This window comes from Pleurodeles waltl, chromosome 3_1 (assembly GCF_031143425.1).
Source record: "Pleurodeles waltl isolate 20211129_DDA chromosome 3_1, aPleWal1.hap1.20221129, whole genome shotgun sequence".
NCBI classification, from domain to species: Eukaryota; Metazoa; Chordata; class Amphibia; order Caudata; family Salamandridae; genus Pleurodeles; species Pleurodeles waltl.
Window position 1 is genome coordinate 60280116 of NC_090440.1, and position 24067 is coordinate 60304182.

Consider the following 24067-nt stretch of genomic DNA (forward strand, 5'->3'; position numbering starts at 1 on the left):
TCCACCACTTCACACACACCCCACCATCACAACCTAATACCAAGCCCTGCATGCAACACCAATGCATGGACACCCCTCACAGACCTGCATGGACACCCATCACTAAAGCATGCACATTAGAGAGAATCATCTAGCCCACAAAATCACTACTCACATAAGGCAAAGCTGCCAGGGCAATAACAACCATACAGGGCAACACACCCATGCACAAGATGACACACACACAAACAATAACACTGCATTTACATCCCCACAGGTCCCCCACCCAACGTCACCGGAGAGGAGGTGCCAGCAACTTCCAGTCCACCCCCAGAAGAGGCCCAGAGTGATGACAGCATCACCGGACGCCTGCATCTGGATAACCAACCTGGCCAATCAGGAATCTCCGGACAGTCGGTAACCCAGGCACAGTCCCATACCACCACAGAGCCTCCCCCCTCAGGACACACCACCACAGTACCCACCCAGCAGGTCCATACCTCTGTCCCCAGGACACGTCAATCAGCAGTGTGTCCACCACTACAGGGACCCTAGGCCCCCCCAGAAACACAGGATGATCAGGGACCTGGGGTCAGTGGCAGTGGGCACATATTTCAGGGGACAGAGGCACAGGACAACAGGGAAGCTGGGAGGACTGCTGTGCAACAGGGGGAGGACAGGCCCAGGGAACCAACCCTCCAGGAGGCACTCACCAACATCCTGGGAGCATACCACCATTCCCAGAAGACGATGGGCCAGATACTGGACAAGTTGCAGGAGACCCAGCAGCTGCAGGAGGGACAGTACCCGGGGATCAGGGAGGACTTGAAGTCCATTAACACCACCCTGGTCACCATTGCAGGGGTGCTGGCAGACATGGCCAACATCATGAGGGAGGCAGTGGCACACCAGCGGGCCCCTGACACTAGCCAAACCGATGAACAGCCTTCCACCTCCACTGCTGCTAGTGGACAGGAGGCCCTGCCACAGAAACAACAGGCCACCAGCACCCTACCACCTGCAGAAGGAGAACCACCCCACAAACGGTCCCTGTGATCCAGGCAGAAGCCAGAGAACATTGCCAAGACCCCCCCCCCCAGAAAATAAAACTCTCCTGAATGTCACCCTTGTGTAGCACTCTGTCACCCTGTCCACCTTGAACTGCCATTGCCCCCCTTCCTATGCCCCCTTGGACAATGCACCTGTGATACAAATAGACTGGACTCTATCCTGGACTTTCCTCCATCTTCACTCCAGCCTATTGCACATCCCCCTCTAATCATTAGCACTTAAATAAACATCATTTGAATAAATACAAGTATGGAGTCTGTCAAATCATTTAATCATGTATTCGTTTAACAAGCTTTAAATAGTGCAACATAACTGTACAGTATTGTATACATAGGAATGACCTGTAGTTGGCTGCAGTCAACACCCCAGGAGCGATAGTGGGACACAAATATCTGAAAATAGAGATGCCAAAGGGTACAGTAAGTAGCCATCGATGTTGGAAAATAAGCCCAAACTTTCAATGTAAAGTGTAATTACAGTGTCTTACCTGTGTGTCATTGGAAGTACTGTCTTAAAATAGCACTTCTGTTGCCCTCATCCTCTGCCTCCTCTTCTTCAGTGTCCACAGGGTCCACTGCTGCCACACGCCCATCTCCAGCCTCATCCTCCTGCAAAAAAAGGCACAAGGCAAAGTTGTGCAACATACAGCATGCACACCTTCTTGGGTGAGTAGTTCAGGGATCCACCTGTTAGATGGATGCAACGAAACCTGGTCTTCAGGAGGCCAAATATCCTTTCTATTATTCTTCTTGTTCACCCATGTGCCTCATTGTAACGTTCCTCTGCCCTTGTCCTGGGATTCCTCACAGGGGTCAGTAGCCATGAGAGGTTGGGGTAACCAGAGTCACCTGCAAATATCATGGGGCAACTGTTAGACACACACTAACCCTTAGAGCACACACTATACCCATCCACCAACAAATCCTGGGTGGGAACCAGGGCTCACCTATTAGCCACACCCGGTGCCTCTGGAGTTGAGCCAACACATACAGGATGCTGCTATTCCTCAGGATTAAGGCATCATGCACAGACCCAGGATACTTTGCATTGACATGGGAGATGTACTGGTCCGCCAGGCACACTATCTGCACATTCATGGAGTGAAAGCTCTTTCGATTTCTGAACACCTGTTCATTTCTCCAGGGGGTGAGGGTACAAATGCAATATGTGTACAATCAATAACCCCAATAATGTTGGGGATATGTCCCATAGCATAGAAATCAGCTTTCACTGAGCCAAATCCTCCACCCGGGGGAAAACGATGTAGCTGCACATGTGTTTAATCAAAGCAGATAATACTCTGGTCAGCACTATTGAGAACATTGGCTGAGACATTCCTGCTGCCAAGCCCACTGTCACTTGGAAGGAGCCAGTTGCCAGGAAATGGAGCACAGATAGGACTTGCACAAGAGGGGGGATCCTGGTGGGCTGACAGATAGCTGATATCAGGTCAGGTTCCAATTGGGCACACAGCTCTATGATTGTGGCCCTGTCCAGTCTATAGGTGAGGATAATGTGCCTATCCTCCATTGTTGCCAAGTCCACCAGGGGCCTGTACACAGGGGGATGTCTCCATCTCCTATTCATCCACAGCGGTTGCAATCTAGGGGGCAAACGGTGAGTAGCTGGTCAGTATTCCATATTTCCAAACACTACATTGCATTGCATGTTGTGACTGTAACACAATATTGTTGTATGGGCCCAAATGGTGCCTATGTGTACTGTGACGCAGTTAGGTGCCATGGCCTGCACCCCCCCCCCCAAAATGGGGTCCGCCTGTCCTGTATAAACTGTAAACTTCATACTTGTATAGCACACTACTCACTCGTTAGGGTCTCAAGGCGCTGTACGCATACCGCTGTGGAACCCCTCCTGGCTTTTACCTGTGAGGTGCCCACTCCTGGGCAACCTCCAAGGTGAAGCCAGGCATCCCAGCGCTGTTGGGGCCATTGTGGAGATTAAGCAAGCTATTGCCCAGAGTTACAGAGTGGGACCCATGAATTAGATTAGGCACCGATGCGAGAATTATCAGGTCCGAGGAAATTGAGCCCAAGACCCGACGAGGCGGGAATTGAACCCTGGTCTCGGGCCAGATTTCTGCATCAGGGTCTGCCGCTCTAACCATTGAGCCACACTTCTCCGAGGGAGATGTGGAAATGAGGTAATTCCACTGACGTTGTGCGCCGTTGCGGGAGGCGGTCGAAAACCGCTGTGCAACTCCTCATTGGATCCCATTGGGCCTTATGGGTTACAGGGGCCAATGGTGATGTACGCCGGCGGTGACAGTACGCACTGCCGTGGACGTGACCACCATTTTCTATCTGTTCACCCACTTGCTATCTGACCTTCAACAGGAGAGGACCTACACTGCAAGTGCTGCTGTGACCTGTGTCTGGAACTGACCATGGCTTGTGTCACTGGGGAAAGGGCCCCAGCCTTCACCGCTGCAGAGTTGGAGAGATTGGTGGATGGGGTCCTACCCCAGTACCGAATGCTTTATTGACCTCCAGACCAACAGGTGAATACACTGTGAGCACGATGCATGGGGCATGAATGCATGGAGTGCTGTGTGTGAGGACCGCATATGGGGGGGTTGGTGGAAGGGCCCTGGGCTGCGTGCTGCATGTACGGTGGACAATGTCTTTGCATAAGGGGATGGGAGGGCTATGGTGGGACATGAGTGTAACAGGCCGGATGGTCTGACTGATATCTTTTGCTATGTATATATTTCTGCAGGTCAGGGCCCATCAGAAAAAGGGTATATGGTGTGCCATTGCCAAGGACGTGCAGACCCTTGGGGTCTATGTTGGAGGACTTGAGATGCTGAGCAAGGAAGACGGTGGAGGTCCAGCTGGGGATGGCTTCCCAATGAGTAAGGGGTGCCCGTCGAACCCTGACCTCCCTGATGGCCCGCATACTGGTGGTGGCCTATCCAGAGCTGGATGGGTATTTGAGGGCATCACAGCAGCCACAAGGGGATGAGTACAGTTTCCCAATATACTACTTGTGCGTGGTGGGGTGGTCTCCGGGTGGGGGATGTGGGCCTGTGGGTACCCTGAGACCTGGCCGGACATTGCAGGGTAGGTCCCATGTTGGGCAGGGTATGATGTGAACCACCTCCAACCAAGCTAGTAGGCATCCACTACTGGGCAAGGGTCTGTGGGTATCAGGTATGCTGTTGTTGGCGTTAGGTATTACTGTCCATGGCATGGTGACTAGCATTGTGACTGGTAGTGCATTGCCTAATGCATAGGGCTGTTCCCTGTGTGTGTGTGTGTGTGTTTCATGTACGCCAATGGTGGTGTTGGAACAGCCATTGACCAAGTGTATCCTTTGTCTCTTCCCCCCGTTTTTGTTTTGTCACCCTTTCCTTCTGTGCACTAGCATCATCTGGCGGAGGAGCTGAGGCACCAGTGACGGAGAGAGCTGCATCCCACATGGCCCAGGAGGCCGAATCAACCGACCGTCTGCCACCACACACTCCGCACACACCTCCACAACATAGGAATCCGCCACAAAGCCTTAGACTGGCTCTCCTCCTTCCTCACCGACCGAACCCAGAGAGTCCGCCTCCCGCCCTTCCACTCCAACACTACCAAGATCACCTGCGGAGTCCCCCAAGGGTCCTCTCTCAGCCCCACACTCTTCAACATCTACATGATCCCCCTAGCCAACATTCTCCGAGCACACGGAATCACCATCCTCTCATATGCAGATGACACCCAACTCATCCTCTCCCTCACCTGCAACCCCACCACCGCCATAACCAACCTACACGTCGCTCTCCTAGACACCGCCAACTGGATGACCACTAACCATCTCAAGCTCAACTCAAACAAAACTGAAGTCATCATCTTCGGGTACAACAAAACCACATGGGACGCCTCCTGGTGGCCCACCACCCTAGGCCCCGCACCCACCCCTGCAACCCACGCATGCAACCTTAGCATCATCCTCGACCCCACCCTCTCCATGACACAGCAAATCAATGCTCTAACCTCCTCCTGCTTCCACACACTCCGCACCCTAAAAAAATCCTTCAAATGGATCCCCCCAGAGACCAGAAAGACAGTCACCCATGCACTCATCATCAGCAGACTGGACTACGGCAACGCCCTCTACGCCGGCACCACACTCAAACTCAAACGCAAACTCCAAAGAATCCAGAACACAGCCGCGCGCCTCATCCTTGGCCTCCCCCGACACGAACGAATCTCACCACACCTCAAATCCCTCCACTGGCTCCCCATAGACAAGAGAATCACATTCAAGATCCTCATCCACGCACACAAATCCCTCCACAACAGCGGCCCAACCTACCTCAATGAAAGAGTAAACTTCCACACTCCCACACGCAACCTCCGATCAGCCGACCTCGCCATAGCCACAGTCCCCCGTATCCAGCACACCACCACAGGAGGCAGGTCTTTCTCCTACCTCGCCGCCAAAACCTGGAACTCCCTCCCCACTGACCTTCGCAAAACCAAAGACCTACTGGTCTTCATAAAGAACCTCAAGACTTGGCTGTTCGACCAGTGACCCTCCCTGGCCCGCCCCCCCTTCCCCCCCCAAATCCCCCCCCAGCGCCTTGAGACCCTCACGGGTGAGTAGCGCGCTCTATAAATTTCTTTGATTAATTGATTGAGTGATTGACGGCGAGGGCAGCAGTCGGACGGAGGGCGAGGGGAGCACCACAGCGGAGACAGGAGGGGACAGTTTGGACAGTGATACCTCCTCCGATGGAAGCTCCCTGGTGGTGGTGGACACCTCTGTGCCCACCCCAACTACAGGTACAGCCGCCACCCTGTACCAGCACCGCCCTCCCAGCAGCCCCTCAGTGTGTTTCCCGTGCCTGCTCACCCAGGAGGGTGGGCATCTCCTTCGCCCCAGGCACCCCAGGCCCTGCCCCAGTTAGCCCTGTTGCCCTGAGTGAGGAGGCTATTGTCATCCTGCAATCCATCTCTTTAGGGCAGTCAACCATTGTGAATGCCATCCAGGGGCTGGCTGCCCATTTACAACAAAGACATGGATTCATGGAGGGCATTCACTCGGGCCTGGCGACCAAACAGAGATCAATCCAGGCTCTGGCCTCCTCTCTGATGGCACCCATTGTCCCTGTTTCTAGCCTCCCCCCTCCAACTTCCTCTACCAAATCCTATTTCCCTCAACCCCAACCTATTCCAAGCACACAGACAGACCAGCATGTACAAAGGACAACACACAGGAGTGTTTCAGGCAAACACAAGCACTACACATCATCCCACAGGCACTCACACAAACACCATCCAGATGCAGACATACCAACATCTACTGCCTCCACTGTGTCCCCCTCCTCCTCATCGTCCACCTCCCTCCCTGTAGCGTCTCCACTCACACCTGCATGCACTACATCCTCATCCACTACCTCCATCAGCATCACGCCTATCACTACACTCCCCTCACTGGCAGTCACCAGCCCCACATCCATGCACACGTCCCCTGTGTCACCTCCCACTGTGTCTGTGCCCCCTCCTCCCAAAGTACACAAATGCAACCATCCTGCCCATGCACCTGCACCCAAACACAGCAGACAGACACCTCCTACAACCACTTCCTCTTCCTCCACTCACAAACCTTCACCCTCTTCCTCACCCAACGTCCCTAAGAAGCATTTCCTCTCCACCGTTGACCCCTTCCCTACCCCTCTCCCCCGTCATTCATGTCCGGCCAGGGTTTACAGAACCCAAGCGAGCACCTCAGCCACCCAGTCCATGGCCACATTAGTGTTGACAGCTGCTGCAGGTGGGAGAGGATCCTGGGAACCAGCCAGCAGCACTGAAAGTGTGCTTGCACCAGGTGCATCAAGGAAAGGCAAGGCAGCACCACCAGCTGTGAAAGTGAAGGGGAAGGAGGCACCACCAGCTGCGAAAGGGAAGGGCAAGGAGGCACCACCAGCGGCGAAAGGGAAGGGCAAGGATGCACCACCAACTGTGAAAGGGAAGGGCAAGGATGCATCACCAGCTGAGAAATTGAAGGTCAAGGGGCCTGCACCTGCAGGCGGGAAGGATAGGAGGCCTGTACTGGGACTTATTCGGAGCCCCTACCACCAACCATGGTGGTTCAGCCATCAAAGGCTGAAGGGGAAGGGCTGGTGCCTCCCCCCGCCACTGGCAGCACCGCCACCAGCACCACTGCCAGCAGCAACAGTCCCAGTGGGAAGCCGTCCAAGGCTGCACGGGAAGGGCTGAAACCTTCCCCCACCACTGGCAGCACCGCCACCAGCAGCACTGCCAGCAGCAGCAACCCCAGTGGGCAGCCGTCCGAGGCTGCAGGGGAAGGGCTGGAGCCTCCCCCCACCACTGCCAGCACCGCCACCAGCACTGTCACCAGCACCATAAGCCCAGTGGGCAGCCATCCAAGGCTGTAGGGGAAGGGCTGGAGCATAGCCCCACCACTGCCAGCCCCGACACCAGCCCAGCCACTGCCACCGCTGAGCAGCCGTCACCGCCGGCAGGCAGTGTGTAGTCCTTTCTCCATGGGCTCTAGTGCATCCTGGACCCTGAAAATCCCGTAGGTGTGACACCCAGGTGAGAGACTGTGACCTTGCACTCCCCAAGATCTGCATCACAGGGCACAATGCCCCCTCCAGAACCAGTGGAAGAAGCCATCCACTCACCCCATCCTTCCCAGGATGTAGCACACTGGACACAATGCCCCCTCCAGAACCTGTGGAAGAAGCCATGCACTCACCCCATCCTTCCCAGGATGTAGCACACTGGGCACAATGCCCCTTCCAGAACCAGTGGAAGAAGTCACCCACTCACCCAGTGCTTCCCAGGATGAAGCACACTGGGCACAAGCCTTGCTCCAGAACCTGTGGAAGAAGGAATCCACTCACCCCTCCTTCCCAGGATGAAGCACACTGGGCACAAGGCCCCCTTCAGAACCTGTGGAAGAAGCCACCCACTAGAGAGACTGTGGCCTTGGCCTACCCAGGACCAAGCAGTGGGCAAACCACCCACTTGCAAGACTGTGGCCTTGCACTCCCCAGGTCCAAGCAGTGGGCAAACCACCAACTTGAGGGACTGTGGCCTTGCACTCCCCAAGGCCCCCTTCAGAACCAGTGGAAAAAGCCACCCACTAGAGACACTGTGGCCTTGGCCTCCCCAGGACCAAGCAGTGGGCAAACCACACACTTGAGAGACTGTGGCCTTGCACTCCCCAGGACCAAGCAGTGGGCAAACCATCCACCTGAGAGACTGTGGCCTTGCACTCCCCAGGACAGTGCACAGGGCATGTAGCCCTCTCCAGGACCAGTGGCGTTGTACCATCTTCCAGCTGAGGTGCCCCCTACTTCCCCATTCCCCTGAGGTGCCTGTGTATTTTCGCCCTCATGCCCCTGCAGTGTTCTCTCAGTATTGTTGCAGGAGTGAGGTGGGGCCTTGGCCTATGTGATGTGGCCCTGTGGCCTACAGACATTGAGGACTGGGCAGTGTCCCTCCATTTGCAAGTATGTATATATGTTTGTATTTTGATGCACTTATTCATGCTATTTTATCGTATCACACTCACTTTCTTCCAGTCTTATTGTCCTTGCATTTTTCCTAAGGGGTACGGGATGTATATGTAATGCTACTGCATCTGTTTGTGTGTATGGTGTTGGGGGTGGTGGTGTTGCATGTGTGTGTCACTCTCTTTTTCCTCCCCCCTCCCTTGTGTGCTAGGTGGCAATACTCACCGTGGTCGTCTTTGCCGGCGTTGATGTACATAATGGAGGAAAAGGTAGAAGAGCATAGGAAAAATTTGCAACTCGGGCTCCATGGCGTCGTGGTTGTTCCCCGAGTCTCCAGAGGTGAGTCCTTTGACTTCTGTGTTCTCTTTCCGCCGTGCTTTTGATGTCGTTGATACTGCCCCAGAAAAGGTGGAGGATAGGCCTGTCATAATACAGTGGGCGGTACATTGTCTTCCGCCTAGCTGTTGGTGGTTACCGCTGTGGTGCTTGTTGATACCACCATGGCAGTCGGTGTGTTAAAGTGGCTGTCTGTCTGAGCGGTTTTCGCCGTGGTCATAATTCCTTTTTTTTTTTACCACCGGCCTGTTGGCGGTATTACCGCCACTTTATCACCTAACGCAAGGGTTGTAATGAGGGCCTTAGTCTTGTCAAGACAAACCAGTGCTGCATGTTAGTGACACTAGATAGGTATCCTTCTCTACAAGTTCCCAGAGAAAAGGACATATATAAACCAATAGTGCGTTTTGTAATTTTAGTGGATTTCCTACCATCCAACCTACATTGCAGGAAGGTATCCTTGGTGAGTTTCTTTGGGAGTGACAGCACCTGCTCTGGTTCTGCACTTATAGATATATTAAACACAGTTTTAAAGGAAGAGACTTAGGTGGTCATTATGACATTGTCAGTCAGGTGACTGCTATGCTGGCGATGTTGGTAGTACTGCCGCCAGGCCGGTGGTAATGACCACCAAATAATGACCATGGCGGTGATCCCTCCCATAGACACCTAATGTACCACCCCAACCGCCAGTGCGGTACGACCACTGAACACAGCGGAAGAAATCAACAGGCAGGTGGCAGACAAGGATCTGCCCACCATATTACCACCAGGATTTCCGGGGCAGTAGCAATGCCAACAAAAGCCTGGTGGAAACACATCATATAAAAGGAGACACTCACCTCCAGGGACACGGAAGAGTCCACAGCCGCCATAGAACCTGAACTGGAAGTCTTCTTGATGCTGTACCATGCCATGGCCATCCTGGAGCACCAACGCCGACGAAGACAGTGAGTACAGTCGCCTAGCACACAAGGGAGGGATGGAGGGAGGGGAAAGTGACACCATAAACACACACACCACTCACCCAGAACCATCTGCAGAGTAAATCAACAGTAACAGGGCCCAGGAGCAAAGAAAGCCATGACACATACCTCTGATCCAACCACTGTAATCCAGTAGGTTGAGGAGCCCAAATCCAAACAATACAGCAATGCATATTGACATGCAGGGCCATTGGCCAGTTCAAAGTCTTGACTCCTGACAACATCGGGACTCCACTGTGCAGGGGAATCATGTTGGAAATAGGCAGGCACCTCAGGGGTAGGGGGTTGGGGGTGGAGGTGGCTTCTTTTTGGGAGGGGGTCCTTGGGTTTGGGAGGGGGTGGGTCTTTACCCTTCTGTTTTGGGGGCGGAGGAGTGGGCTTGGGGCAGGGGGCCGGAGTTCCACTCATGTGCCCCTTAGTGGCAGCTGAAGTCTAAGGGGGTGGAACAGGGCTATATTTGGTGCTGGAGGTACTTGTCTGGGGGGGTGGGACTTTTCTCTTATGGGCAGGATGGGAGGAGGAGGAGGGAAGAGGTCAAGGCGGGAAAGCAAAAGCTTCTTAGGACCAGTGGGGCAGGCCGTGGGAGGAGGTATGGGAGTGGAGGTAGAGGGAGTGGTTGTAGGAGGAGGAGGTGTGCTGGACTTGGGTGCAGGTGCATGGACAGTGTGCGTGTGAGACGTGGATGGCTGTTGGGGGTCTGAGTTTGAGCATTTGTGTGTCTTCGGAGGGGGAGCAGACACAGTGGAGGAGGTCAAACAGGACATTTGGATGGATGTTGTGGTGGTGTCTTCAAGTGAGGTGGGTGTGTTGTATGAAGTGTGATGTGGAGGTGGTGACTGTGCCTGTACAGTACTGTGTGATGTGCATGTCTGCGGGTCTACTGTTGCGGTGACTGTGGGCAAGGTTGTGCAGGTGGCAGGTTCTGCGACTGTTGATGCTGTGCATGCAGGTGTGAGTGCTGATGTGACTGTGAAGGAGGAGGCGGAGGGGAAGACAGTGGAGACAGTGGATGATGTTGTGTGTGCATCTGTGTGTTGGCTGTGTAAGTGCTTGTGGACTGAAGTGTGCTGTCTGTGTTTGTCTTTGCAAGTCTTGTCCTTTGTTTTGGGTGCATGCTTGTCAGACTGTGTGCGTGGGATGGATTTGGGGAGAGGAGACTGGGTCTTGGAAGTGGTAGTTGGAGGGGGGACGGAAGAAACAGGGACAGTGGCTGCTGTCAGAGAGGAGGCAAGAGCCTGAAATGATCTCTGTAGGCCCTCCATGCCACCAGGAATGCCCTCCAGGAAGGCATTGCATTGCTGCATCCGGGATGCCAGCCCCTAGATGGCACTCACTACGGAGGGCAGCAGGGCTGACTGGACAGGGCCTGAGGTGCCTGTGGCAAAGGATACACCTACGCTCCTGGTTGTGTGGGCACGGGCAACTCGGTGGGGGGCTACTGGGAGAGCTGTGCTGGTACGGAGGGTGGCGGAAGATTCCTAAGGCTTCCGCCACCACCAGGGCGCTCCCATCGAAGGAGGAATCAGAGTCAGTTGTATCAGCTCCTGTCCCCCCGTGGTGCTCCCCTCGCCCTCCATCCCACCGCCCCCCTCGGCGTTGGTAGACTCTGACTCCTGGGTCCCGTGGGCTGCAGCTCCCTCACTCACCGGTGCTCCTGCTCCTTTGACAGATTATGCTAATGCAAACATGGACAGGATGACAAAAGGAGAGGGGGAGAAAGAAAGGGAGCACAGGGTCAATCACAGCACCAACAGCACAGATGGCACACACATCAGTATCACTCACTGAAACTAAGAATGGTCAGTATGGACCACACTGGCATACCATTGGCTAGGTACTACAGAAGGTAGGAGCCATACACTGTCATCTGCATACCAAATGGGACCAACTAAGCCCTTTCTGACATGGAAAGCCAGCTACCTAACTATCAAAAATATGCATTACACCCAAAATACCTCTGCTGGACCATGAAGCAATGGCTAAACTGGAATACTGGGGCATCTACAGACTAGAACCCTGCACCCGAATCCCATGCCAGGCAACAAATGATGGTTGTCACACACACTTTACTTACCCCCTGGTGGCTGCTGTGATGCCCTCAAGTGCCCATCCAGCACTGGGTAGGCCACCCCCAGAATGAGGGCCATTAGGGGAGTCAGGTTCCAATGGGCACCTCTCCCTAATTGGGAGGCTGTTCCCAGCTGGGCTTCCGCGGTCTTTCAGGCCCCGCGTCTCAGGTCCTCCCACCGTTTCCTGCAGTGAGTGCTCCGCCGGCTATGGACCACCAGGATCCACACGTCCTTGGTGATGGCACACCACAACCCCTTCTTCTGATGAGCACTAACCTGAAGAGGAAACACAGACAGAGGGACACCATGAACCAGGCAATCCGGCCTGTCACACATATGGCCTACATACTGCATTTGCCCGCTCATCAGGCACACACATGACCGTACCTCTGCATTAACACTGCCACCAGCCATACCCTCCAAATGACACACTGCCAGCACACACATATATCTACATGCAGCCATGTTGCATGCAACGTACCCATAATGTACTCATCTGTTGGCCTGGAGGCCCATACAACTGCCCATCCAGGGGTAAGACCCCATGCTCGAGCCTCTCCAACTTCTCTGACGTGAAGACTGGGGCCCTATCCCCTGCAGCACAGGCAGTGGAGATGTAGTCCTGTGGAAAGTCAGGAATCAAGTGAAGTAGTAGGAAGAAAATGGCAGTCATGTCTGTGGCGGTGAACACCGTCACTGCTGGCGTTGATCATCATTGGTTCCTGTACTCCATAGAGCCCCAAGTTAGCCAATGAGGTATTGCACGGCAGTGCAGACCTCCTCCCGCCATGAGGCCTAAGGCCGAAGGAGTGAGGTCACTTCCACCGGTCCCTGCATACAGGACAGGCGGTTGCCATTTTCTACTGCTAGTACACATGCATTGATTTAAATGTGCATCACTGGTGTCGACTGTACACATTTCCAGTGTCCAACATACAAACATGTTCTGTGTACACTGATGTGTGTCTATAGCCCTTGTTGTTGCTCCCTTCTTACTTTTGGGTCACTTTGGTACCAACCACTGCAGAGGAATAGGAGGAGGAGGCAAGCACCTGTGTACAGATCCCTTGTGGACTTGGCTACACTGGAGGCCAGGCACATCATACTCACCTATCTCCTTGACAGGGTCTTTGTCCTGAGGAATAGCAGCATCCCACAGCTGATGGCACAACTACAGAGGCAGAGAGTGTGGCCTATAGGTGAGCCTAAGTTCCCACCCAATGTTTGTCAGTGTATGCCTTCAGGAGTCATAGCCCATGCCATTGTGCAAGGCTAATGTGAGTTCCTCACTTCTTCCAGGTGGCTCCGGCTACCCAAACCTGTCCTGGCTCTTCACCCCTGTTAGGAATCCGAGAACAGGGGCTGAAAATAGTTGCAATGATGCTCATGGGCGTACCAGGAGGATTGTTGAAAGGACCTTTAATCTCCTGGAGGCCAGGTTCAGGTGCCTCCATCTGACAGGTAGATCCCTATGCTACTACCCTGAGAAGGTCTGCAAGATTTTTGTTGTGTGCTGCATGTTGCACAATTTGGTCCTCAGATGCCATGTGCCCTATCTGCAGGAGGTGGGGGGTGACAATGCACCTGTGGCAGCAGTAGACAGTGAGGACAGTGAGGAGCAGGAAGAGGAGGAGGTTGTGGACAACAGGACACATATAATACAGCAGTACTTCCAATGACACTAAGGTAAGACTGTTGAACTAAGCATTTCTCCATTTAAGTGTTGTGCTGTGTGGCTGTAACATAATGCCAGTCACTACCTTTGCATCCCAACTGACTGCCACCTATGCCTCCCCTTATTGCAGATGTTGATGTGGTTACAATAGTGTAATGCTGTGATGTATGCAAACTGCTGAGACACATATGTAGAATGGATCAACATTTTACAGGACATTTGCACAGCATCATGCAGTTCAATACAGTTCAATGTGTTGTACAATACCTTCAGATAAAGCACTATTACTCAAGTTGTGTCTAAGGGGGTTTAATAATGAATCAGGTATACAGTGCAAAGTGCAATAGAGTGGGGTGATGGTTGGGGAAAGTTCAGTGTAGTGGGCTAGTCTGTTTGTTGCACAGGTCCAATTTTCAAGGGGCCATAGGAAGGGGAGCAATGGCAATTCAAAGTGGACATGGTGACAAAGTGGAACACAAGGGGGGCACTCTGGAGGGGCTAATTTTCTGGCAGTGGTCTTGGACTTGGCAGCTGTCTCTGGTGTCTGTCTGGGTTACAGGGAACGTTTGCAGGGTGATTCACCGTCTGCAGGGGGAGAGGTGTTGGTGGCCTGTGGGTCCTGTGGCAGGGCCTCCTGTCCACTAGCTGCAGCAGATGTTGATGGCTGCTGGGTGGAGTAACTAGTGGAAGTGGCCCACTGATGTTCTCTGTTCTCCCCATGGTGTTGGCCATGTCACTCAGCACCCCTACAATGGAGGCCAATTTGGCATTTAGGCCCTGCAACTGCTGCATTACCTCCTGTTTACCCCACTGGTTGCCCCATGCAGCCGCTAGTTCTCCTACATGATGTTGATCACCTGACCGATCCTGTCCTGGGATTATTGGCATGGCCCCAGGACATTTTTGAGTGCCTCCTAGGCAGTCGGTTCCCTGGGCCTGTCCTCCCCCTGGCACACAGCTGTCCTCCAAGTGTCCCTGGCCCCGTGTGCCTGTGACCCCTGAATGGTGTGCACACTCCCACTGACACCAGCACCCTCTTTTTCTTGCCTGTGTGGTGTGGACTCTGGTCCCTGTACAGGTAGGCACATTACTGATTGACGTGTCCTGGGGACAGAGTTCTGGGGGCGTTGGATGGCTACTGTGGTGGGGCCAGGGAGTTCATCCAGATCCAGTGCTCCTGAGTTTCTGTCATCACTGGGAGCATCTTCTGATGGGGAACTGGGTAGCCGTGGCACCGCCTCACCGCTGACATTGGCTGGGGTACCTGTGGGGACATAAGTGATGTATTATGGTACATGTCTGTTACATATTCCGCATTTCATGCTTTCCCAATGTTATTGCTGTTATTGCTGTTGTCCTCCAACCTTTGGTTGTGTATGGTGATGGATTGTGGGATTGTTAGTTCTCCCGGTCTTTGCCCTCTGTCCATTCCAATGTCCCTTGATCCATGTCTATGTATAACATACATTCAGACAAAGTAAGAAAGTTAAAGTCATTCCTACTTTTCATAAATTTTCTGATGAGTGACAGCATCATGTGAGGCTGCGATGTCCATCTGACATTTTCAATGCCATACTTGCAAAACTTACTCAGAGCTGTTGGAAGTTGAATCCCTTGGGTAAGTGAGGGCTGTACATTGGCCCCTGTAATGTGTCATCCTACATGTAAGTAACCATGGAGGTATTGCTAGACTCCTATTGGACCACATACATTGACATCAGAGCTATGAATGTTAGAACCATCTTCATGTTCTGTAGATACAAAATGCTTACACAGCTATTTCCTTCGCAATAGTGTTGAAGGCATGATAAATAGGCCACTACATCTTCCTAACTGTTCAATCTTAATAAAATAATTTGCCAACATCATATGTACAGTGTTAGGTTGTGTCAAAATATACATTGTACTGTGTCTTAAACAAACCTACTTCTGGTATTGTTTATGTTTTAGCTGCTTTGTTCATGGAAACCTATTGTTTGCATTGACTACAGTGTGGAGAAGGTGTGGTAGACTGGTATGCCCAGTCAGTCATTTGGCTTGCATCAAGGTGTATGTCCCTATCATGGTAGCCTCAGATGTGCTTTGAGTCATTGATATTTTCCAAAACAGATGTGAGACTAGTCATGTCTGATGTGTGAATGGTGATGTTGCCACTCAATCATTGGGCTATTGATCTTGCCACTCATCATTATACGAACTGTATGTCACCTTCATGTACATGACAGGTGTCCATTGTATTTAAAGAGTAGTTATTCTACCTGGGGTTGTGTGTGGGTAAATGCTCTGGGCTAAATAGGCCCTTATAAGTGTGCAAGATGCTGTTTACAGGAGGACAATTACTTAGATGAGAACTGGTACATGTGTTGGTGACATGTGTTCAGGCTCTATCATACTCAAAATTTGGATATGCCAAATAGAGTAATTGCATGTTTGCAAATTGTCATTGTGAATGTTGTGAGCTCTGTGACATGAAATGGTTTTGTCTTGTATGCAACATGCTGTCTTGTGTTTAGCATATGATAATGTTCCTTTCCTGGTACATGACATCTGGTCAAATTGTACATATGTGTAGATTTTGTGTATGTGATATGTGGAAATCAATGTTACTACTATTTCCCATAGCGTGGTTGTTGTTTGACTATCTTGATGTGAATAGGGACCCAGAATCATGTTGCCAAGTCGGCTTGACATGGAATGGTTAGTGTGATAGATCTACTGATATGATTGTATTGTAGGTGTGAGATAGGTGGCTTATCTGGGGTGTGACATTGTTGTTATATAGGGGTGTGCATTGTACATGATGTTGTATCTTGTTATGACATGATGTAGGAGCTAACCTGGTTCTACCTGGGGGTGTAGTACAACTAGAGTTGATGTTATTGATGTGTACAGTGTGATGTTAGGGGTATGAAAAGATTATGATGACCCTACCTCTGTTTCTATTTTCTAGCACCAGTATCAGCAGGTGAAGGAGACAGTGCACAGCTGAGTGGGGAAGCTGCTGGACATCTGGGACCTCCAGTCATGAGAACACCAACACTGAGGGACCCAGTCGTTCGAAGGGAGAGGGGAGTGCCATTGGGAAGTAAGATCCACCTCATCATCTTCTGAATCCTCTTCCTGTGGACACTCCCTGGTGGTGGTAGACCCATCTGGGACCACCCCAGCACCATCTCTGTCCTCATTTCTATCACTGCCCTCCCTGTAGCTCCCCACCCAGTCGGCTGGGTGCCTGCTCACCCAGGAGGGTGGGCATCCCTTTTGATACAGACACCTCTGTCCAAGCCCCTGTTAGCCCTGCTGCCCTCAGTAAGGAGGCTATTGACCTCCTGGTGCCTATCTCTGTGGGTCAGTTGACCATTGTGAATGCCACTCAGGGGCTGGCAACTCAGATCCAACAGAGTAATGCATTCCTGAAGGGCATTCACAAGTGCCTGGCATGCCTACAGAGATCATATCATGCTCTCACCTCCACATGATGGCAGGTAGTCACCCTTTGTCTCCCATCTTCACTCCACCTTCCTCTTCCCAATCCCAATCCCTCCTTCCCCAACCCAGCCAAGGCACACAAACAGACAGGCATGCATCCACCTCAACATTCAAGGGCAGCGCAGACAAACGAAAGCTCCACAGGACACACAACCGGCATACATGCAAGCAACATTTAGATGCACACACAGCAACAGTCAAAACCAGCCCTGACACCCCCACCACCCCACCACCCCAGCATCACAGACAGCACGCCTGACACACCTGCAAACACCACACCAACATTCATAGATCGAGCCACTACAACTATCCTACCTGCAGATAGCACACCAGCAGACCCTCAGACATCCACCCTGGTCACCACCCACAGATACCACAACCACTGACTCTCCTACATGCAGCACATCCACCATACCTGCAGTCACCACCCCAACAGACAGCCACGCACTCACCACAGCATCCCCAGGTACCTCCACCCAAGACACCCACACCAACATCTCATACAACCACTCCCTCCAAACCCAAACCCTATTGCTATGACCATTCCCGTGCATGTAAAAAAGATTTCCTTCCTGAGTTTCCCCTTTTCTCTACTCCTCACCCCATAACACCCCTAAATGTTTTGTCTCCCTTCCAAAGGTCACCCCTTCCACCGCCAAGGCCTCCCCTTTGCCCCCTGCAGGTTCCCATGCCCCTCCCCACCAAGAAGTCTACCCCTCCAAGAAGACCGAACCCTCCCCCAAGCCCACGCAAACCCCCCTCCCAAGCCAAATCCCAACCCTCCCCCAAGTCTAATCCCAAACTCCCACTCTGCTACCACCCCACAGATCATCCCTGAGGTGCCTGCCTGCCCCCTTGATGCCCCTACCTGGAGGTTACATGGCAATCAGGAGTCAAGTTGGGGCGCCATACGGTGCATTTTGCAATTTTAAAGTACTTTGTTATTGGACTGGTTAATAGCGTTGTATTTAGCATTTTATTCTTTAAAAAAATATAAAAATAACAATCAGTTGTTGGTTTTGAGGTTACATTTATGCCCTGCATTTCCTTTCCTAGGTTAAAGTTGATCCTGGTTGACATTGGTTGTGTGTCAATATTTGCGTGTGTGCTGCTTGTGCTTTCTGTATTGTATGGCCAGTATGTGAGGGTGTGTGCAGTGCTTTTGTCCCCCCAGGGATACGGTGTGTGTTGTGTGATGGGCATGTGTTTGTTGCAGACATGTTGTTGTCATGGTATTGTGTGCAGTTTGTGTTGACATGTGCTTGATGTTGTGGTGTGTGTGTACTGTGCACAGTATGATAGGTATGATGTGCTGTGTGATTTGTGATGTGTGTGTCAATTGGTAAGTTGTATGATTGTGTAATTTTGTTTGTTCATTCCCTGTTGATTGTATGTTGTGTTGCATGTGTAATGTGTCCCTGGTTAGTGTCTATTGTGAGTGCTTGCCAATGTGTTAATGATGGTGCGGTTATGGTGTTGTTGTGACATGTTGTGGTGTTGTATGGTACTGTGTGAGACTGGAACTGTGCTGTGTTCCCGTGCATGTGTGTTTCTGATGTGTGGTGTGTGTTTGTGTGTGTGTGTGGTGGCTGTAGTGTGTGCGCTGTGTATGTATGGGTGTCTTTGTTGTTGTATGTGAGTGTGCGTGTCAGTGTACAAAATGTAACAATAAGTAACAGTAACAGGTGAGTGTATGTACTTACGGTTGTTGTCGGCGGCATCTCTCAGCGAGCAGGTGCAGCAGGATGACGTCTAGTTCTGGTTCCATTGTGGCTCCGGATGAGTATGGCTTCCTGAAGTTGAGTATCTCCTTTTATACAGTTTGTTTACGCCTGGGTTTCTGTGGTGGTGAGACGGTGGTGGTAATCTAGGCAGTGTGCAGCCTTATGATAGGTCTTCTACAGCCTGCGGATCATGCAGAAGAATTACAAACAGGACAAGAAAGTGGGAAGGCTGCTGTCTATGCAAATTTCACAACTAGGGGACAATTCTACTATACCAGTTGTTTGAGATGCCTTGGGATTACTGCTTACCAAACCTGATCTTATAGCCTGTAAATTTGCATCTTTCTATCTAAATACGTCAGAATAACCAGAGGATACTACGAGCGAAGAGAATTTCATGTCACAACTTTGCCTGCCTTCGCTCCCAGAGCAATTCTGAGAGGAATTAGAGCACAAAATCACAGAGGAAGAAGTGAGTGAGGCTCTCAAATCGATGAAGACTGGTAAAGGGTCTGGTGAGAATGGATTCCTGCTAGAATTCTACAAAATCATGCAATTGACAACAGTGCACTCCTCACTGAACTGTTTTATCAGGGATATCCTGCACACTGCAGTACATAGCCCATCCAAATGTGACAAATATCCTGCCAACCATGTATTATAGTCTATGGCCTCAAAGGCTTCACACTGGTACCCCTTCGGGGTTTCCAGCAAACCACAGCACATTTCATTCAGAGCCTGAAGAAATATGATTATATCACCCCCCATCCTAGTGGAACTTCATAAGCTTGGCTTGCCAGCCTGCACCATCTTAAAGAATTAGCTGCATCATTTACAAAGTAATCAAAACCACCAGCCCCCCCTTATCTTGAAAAAAAGCTCACCATCTCTGGTTGTTCTTGGCACACCTGCAGCCAGAACATCAGCAACTTGGAGGTTCAGAAGTGTAAAAATGAAAGAACAATACCGGAGGCCTTTTTTTCCGTTCATACGCCCAGGATATGGAATCATATTTCCCACATCCATCAGGACCACCTAAATGTCCAATTTAGGAAAGAGTTGAAGACTTACCTCTTTAAAGAACACTGAATTAAATGCATTAACTGTCCACAACTCAGCTTCCTCTCCAAAAACTCACCCTATTTAAGATTGCCCTTGACCATGAACAATGCTTTACTGACTTTTGGCTAGATATGCTATAACAATTCGATATACATACATACACAAGAAGATGGCCAGTATACCCATCATGCTTTGACATAGTGTGCTGTCCACTAAACACTAAATATGGCCTTTAGTCACTTTTTGATTCTCAAAATCCTCCGTCATGGCACAGAGAGGCCAGATACTTACTTTTTAGAGCATGGCTGTAAGAAATTATGGCCCTCATTACAACATTGGCAGTAAATGCCGCTTACCGCCGTGCAGAAGACCGCCAACACCCCGCCGCAGCCGCAGAATTCCGCCACAGGTATTACGACCCACAGCTCGGAATCCGCCAAAATCTAGACACCCACACAAGTTCGCCACACCAAAGGTCAGTGATAAACTGGTGATAACAAAACCGACACCGTCATGCCAACAGGAATACGCCCACACTATCACGACACATGAATCCACGCGGCGGTCTTTCAACCACGGTATTCCATTGGCGGTACACACCGCTGCGCTCAAAATACACACACATCTACAAAACACTACCACATTGGACAATTCCAAATACACACACCTGATACACATACACACACCACTCCCACACACCCAATACAATATAAAACACACACCCACATTACCCACAGACCCTTACTACCCAAAATGTTGACGAAGGCCAGAGAGACAGCATGTCATGGGAGAGCAGGTCTTGGCTATACTGCATCCTGAGGGCCTCGCAGGAGTAGCAGGAGGAATAGACTCTGGTAAGTCAAATCTTAACTATTACATCCCCCACCCTACCTGCATGCTATCACATACCGCCACCCTCGCCCTCACCCCCGTCACTCCAACTCCTCACTTATGTCCCACTATCACAAAGCACACATCCCAACACCAGACCCTGCATGTAACAACAAAGCATGGACACCCATCACCAGTGCATGGCCACTACACATACCCACACAGACACCTAAACAATTAGCACACAAGGTCCTACACATGAATGGAAGCACTGGGGTAGAGGGTCACCCACCCATTGCACCCCATGGCACACACAGATGCAATAATCATGCCTTTACACCCCTGCAGGACCCCTACCCAATGTCACCGGACAGAAGGTCCCAGACATGTCCACTCAACCCACAGAAGAGGCCCACAGTGATGACAGCAGCTCTGTCCAACTGGATCTAGATGATCAGCCCGGCCCATCTGGGACCTCAGGACAGTTGGTTCCCCTCACACTGGCACAGGCCACCACAGAGCCTCCCCCTCAGGAAACACCAGCACAGCACCCACCCAGCGGGCCCATACCTCTGTCCCCAGGACACGTCAAGCAGCAGTGTGTCCACCACTACAGGGAACCCAGGCTAACCCACCACCCCAACAACAGCAGGGACCTGGGGGCAGTGGTAGTGGGCACACAGTTCAGGGGACAGAGGCCCAGGAACACAGGGGACCTGGGTGGGCTGCTGTGCAACAGGGGGTGGACAGGCCCAGGGAACCCACTCTCCACAAGGCCCTCTCCAACATCATGGGAGCCTACCATCATTCCCAGGAGACGATGGCAACGGTACTGGCCAACTGCTGCATTACCTCCTGTTTACCCCACTGGTTGCCCCATGCAGCCGCTAGTTCTCCTACATGATGTTGATCACCTGACCGATCCTGTCCTGGGATTATTGGCATGGCCCCAGGACATTTTTGAGTGCCTCCTAGGCAGTCGGTTCCCTGGGCCTGTCCTCCCCCTGGCACACAGCTGTCCTCCAAGTGTCCCTGGCCCCGTGTGCCTGTGACCCCTGAATGGTGTGCACACTCCCACTGACACCAGGACCCTCTTTTTCTTGCCTGTGTGGTGTGGACTCTGGTCCCTGTACAGGTAGGCACATTACTGATTGACGTGTCCTGGGGACAGAGTTCTGGGGGCGTTGGATGGCTACTGTGGTGGGGCCAGGGAGTTCATCCAGATCCAGTGCTCCTGAGTTTCTGTCATCACTGGGAGCATCTTCTGATGGGGAACTGGGTAGCCGTGGCACCGCCTCACCGCTGACATTGGCTGGGGTACCTGTGGGGACATAAGTGATGTATTATGGTACATGTCTGTTACATATTCCGCATTTCATGCTTTCCCAATGTTATTGCTGTTATTGCTGTTGTCCTCCAACCTTTGGTTGTGTATGGTGATGGATTGTGGGATTGTTAGTTCTCCCGGTCTTTGCCCTCTGTCCATTCCAATGTCCCTTGATCCATGTCTATGTATAACATACATTCAGACAAAGTAAGAAAGTTAAAGTCATTCCTACTTTTCATAAATTTTCTGATGAGTGACAGCATCATGTGAGGCTGCGATGTCCATCTGACATTTTCAATGCCATACTTGCAAAACTTACTCAGAGCTGTTGGAAGTTGAATCCCTTGGGTAAGTGAGGGCTGTACATTGGCCCCTGTAATGTGTCATCCTACATGTAAGTAACCATGGAGGTATTGCTAGACTCCTATTGGACCACATACATTGACATCAGAGCTATGAATGTTAGAACCATCTTCATGTTCTGTAGATACAAAATGCTTACACAGCTATTTCCTTCGCAATAGTGTTGAAGGCATGATAAATAGGCCACTACATCTTCCTAACTGTTCAATCTTAATAAAATAATTTGCCAACATCATATGTACAGTGTTAGGTTGTGTCAAAATATACATTGTACTGTGTCTTAAACAAACCTACTTCTGGTATTGTTTATGTTTTAGCTGCTTTGTTCATGGAAACCTATTGTTTGCATTGACTACAGTGTGGAGAAGGTGTGGTAGACTGGTATGCCCAGTCAGTCATTTGGCTTGCATCAAGGTGTATGTCCCTATCATGGTAGCCTCAGATGTGCTTTGAGTCATTGATATTTTCCAAAACAGATGTGAGACTAGTCATGTCTGATGTGTGAATGGTGATGTTGCCACTCAATCATTGGGCTATTGATCTTGCCACTCATCATTATACGAACTGTATGTCACCTTCATGTACATGACAGGTGTCCATTGTATTTAAAGAGTAGTTATTCTACCTGGGGTTGTGTGTGGGTAAATGCTCTGGGCTAAATAGGCCCTTATAAGTGTGCAAGATGCTGTTTACAGGAGGACAATTACTTAGATGAGAACTGGTACATGTGTTGGTGACATGTGTTCAGGCTCTATCATACTCAAAATTTGGATATGCCAAATAGAGTAATTGCATGTTTGCAAATTGTCATTGTGAATGTTGTGAGCTCTGTGACATGAAATGGTTTTGTCTTGTATGCAACATGCTGTCTTGTGTTTAGCATATGATAATGTTCCTTTCCTGGTACATGACATCTGGTCAAATTGTACATATGTGTAGATTTTGTGTATGTGATATGTGGAAATCAATGTTACTACTATTTCCCATAGCGTGGTTGTTGTTTGACTATCTTGATGTGAATAGGGACCCAGAATCATGTTGCCAAGTCGGCTTGACATGGAATGGTTAGTGTGATAGATCTACTGATATGATTGTATTGTAGGTGTGAGATAGGTGGCTTATCTGGGGTGTGACATTGTTGTTATATAGGGGTGTGCATTGTACATGATGTTGTATCTTGTTATGACATGATGTAGGAGCTAACCTGGTTCTACCTGGGGGTGTAGTACAACTAGAGTTGATGTTATTGATGTGTACAGTGTGATGTTAGGGGTATGAAAAGATTATGATGACCCTACCTCTGTTTCTATTTTCTAGCACCAGTATCAGCAGGTGAAGGAGACAGTGCACAGCTGAGTGGGGAAGCTGCTGGACATCTGGGACCTCCAGTCATGAGAACACCAACACTGAGGGACCCAGTCGTTCGAAGGGAGAGGGGAGTGCCATTGGGAAGTAAGATCCACCTCATCATCTTCTGAATCCTCTTCCTGTGGACACTCCCTGGTGGTGGTAGACCCATCTGGGACCACCCCAGCACCATCTCTGTCCTCATTTCTATCACTGCCCTCCCTGTAGCTCCCCACCCAGTCGGCTGGGTGCCTGCTCACCCAGGAGGGTGGGCATCCCTTTTGATACAGACACCTCTGTCCAAGCCCCTGTTAGC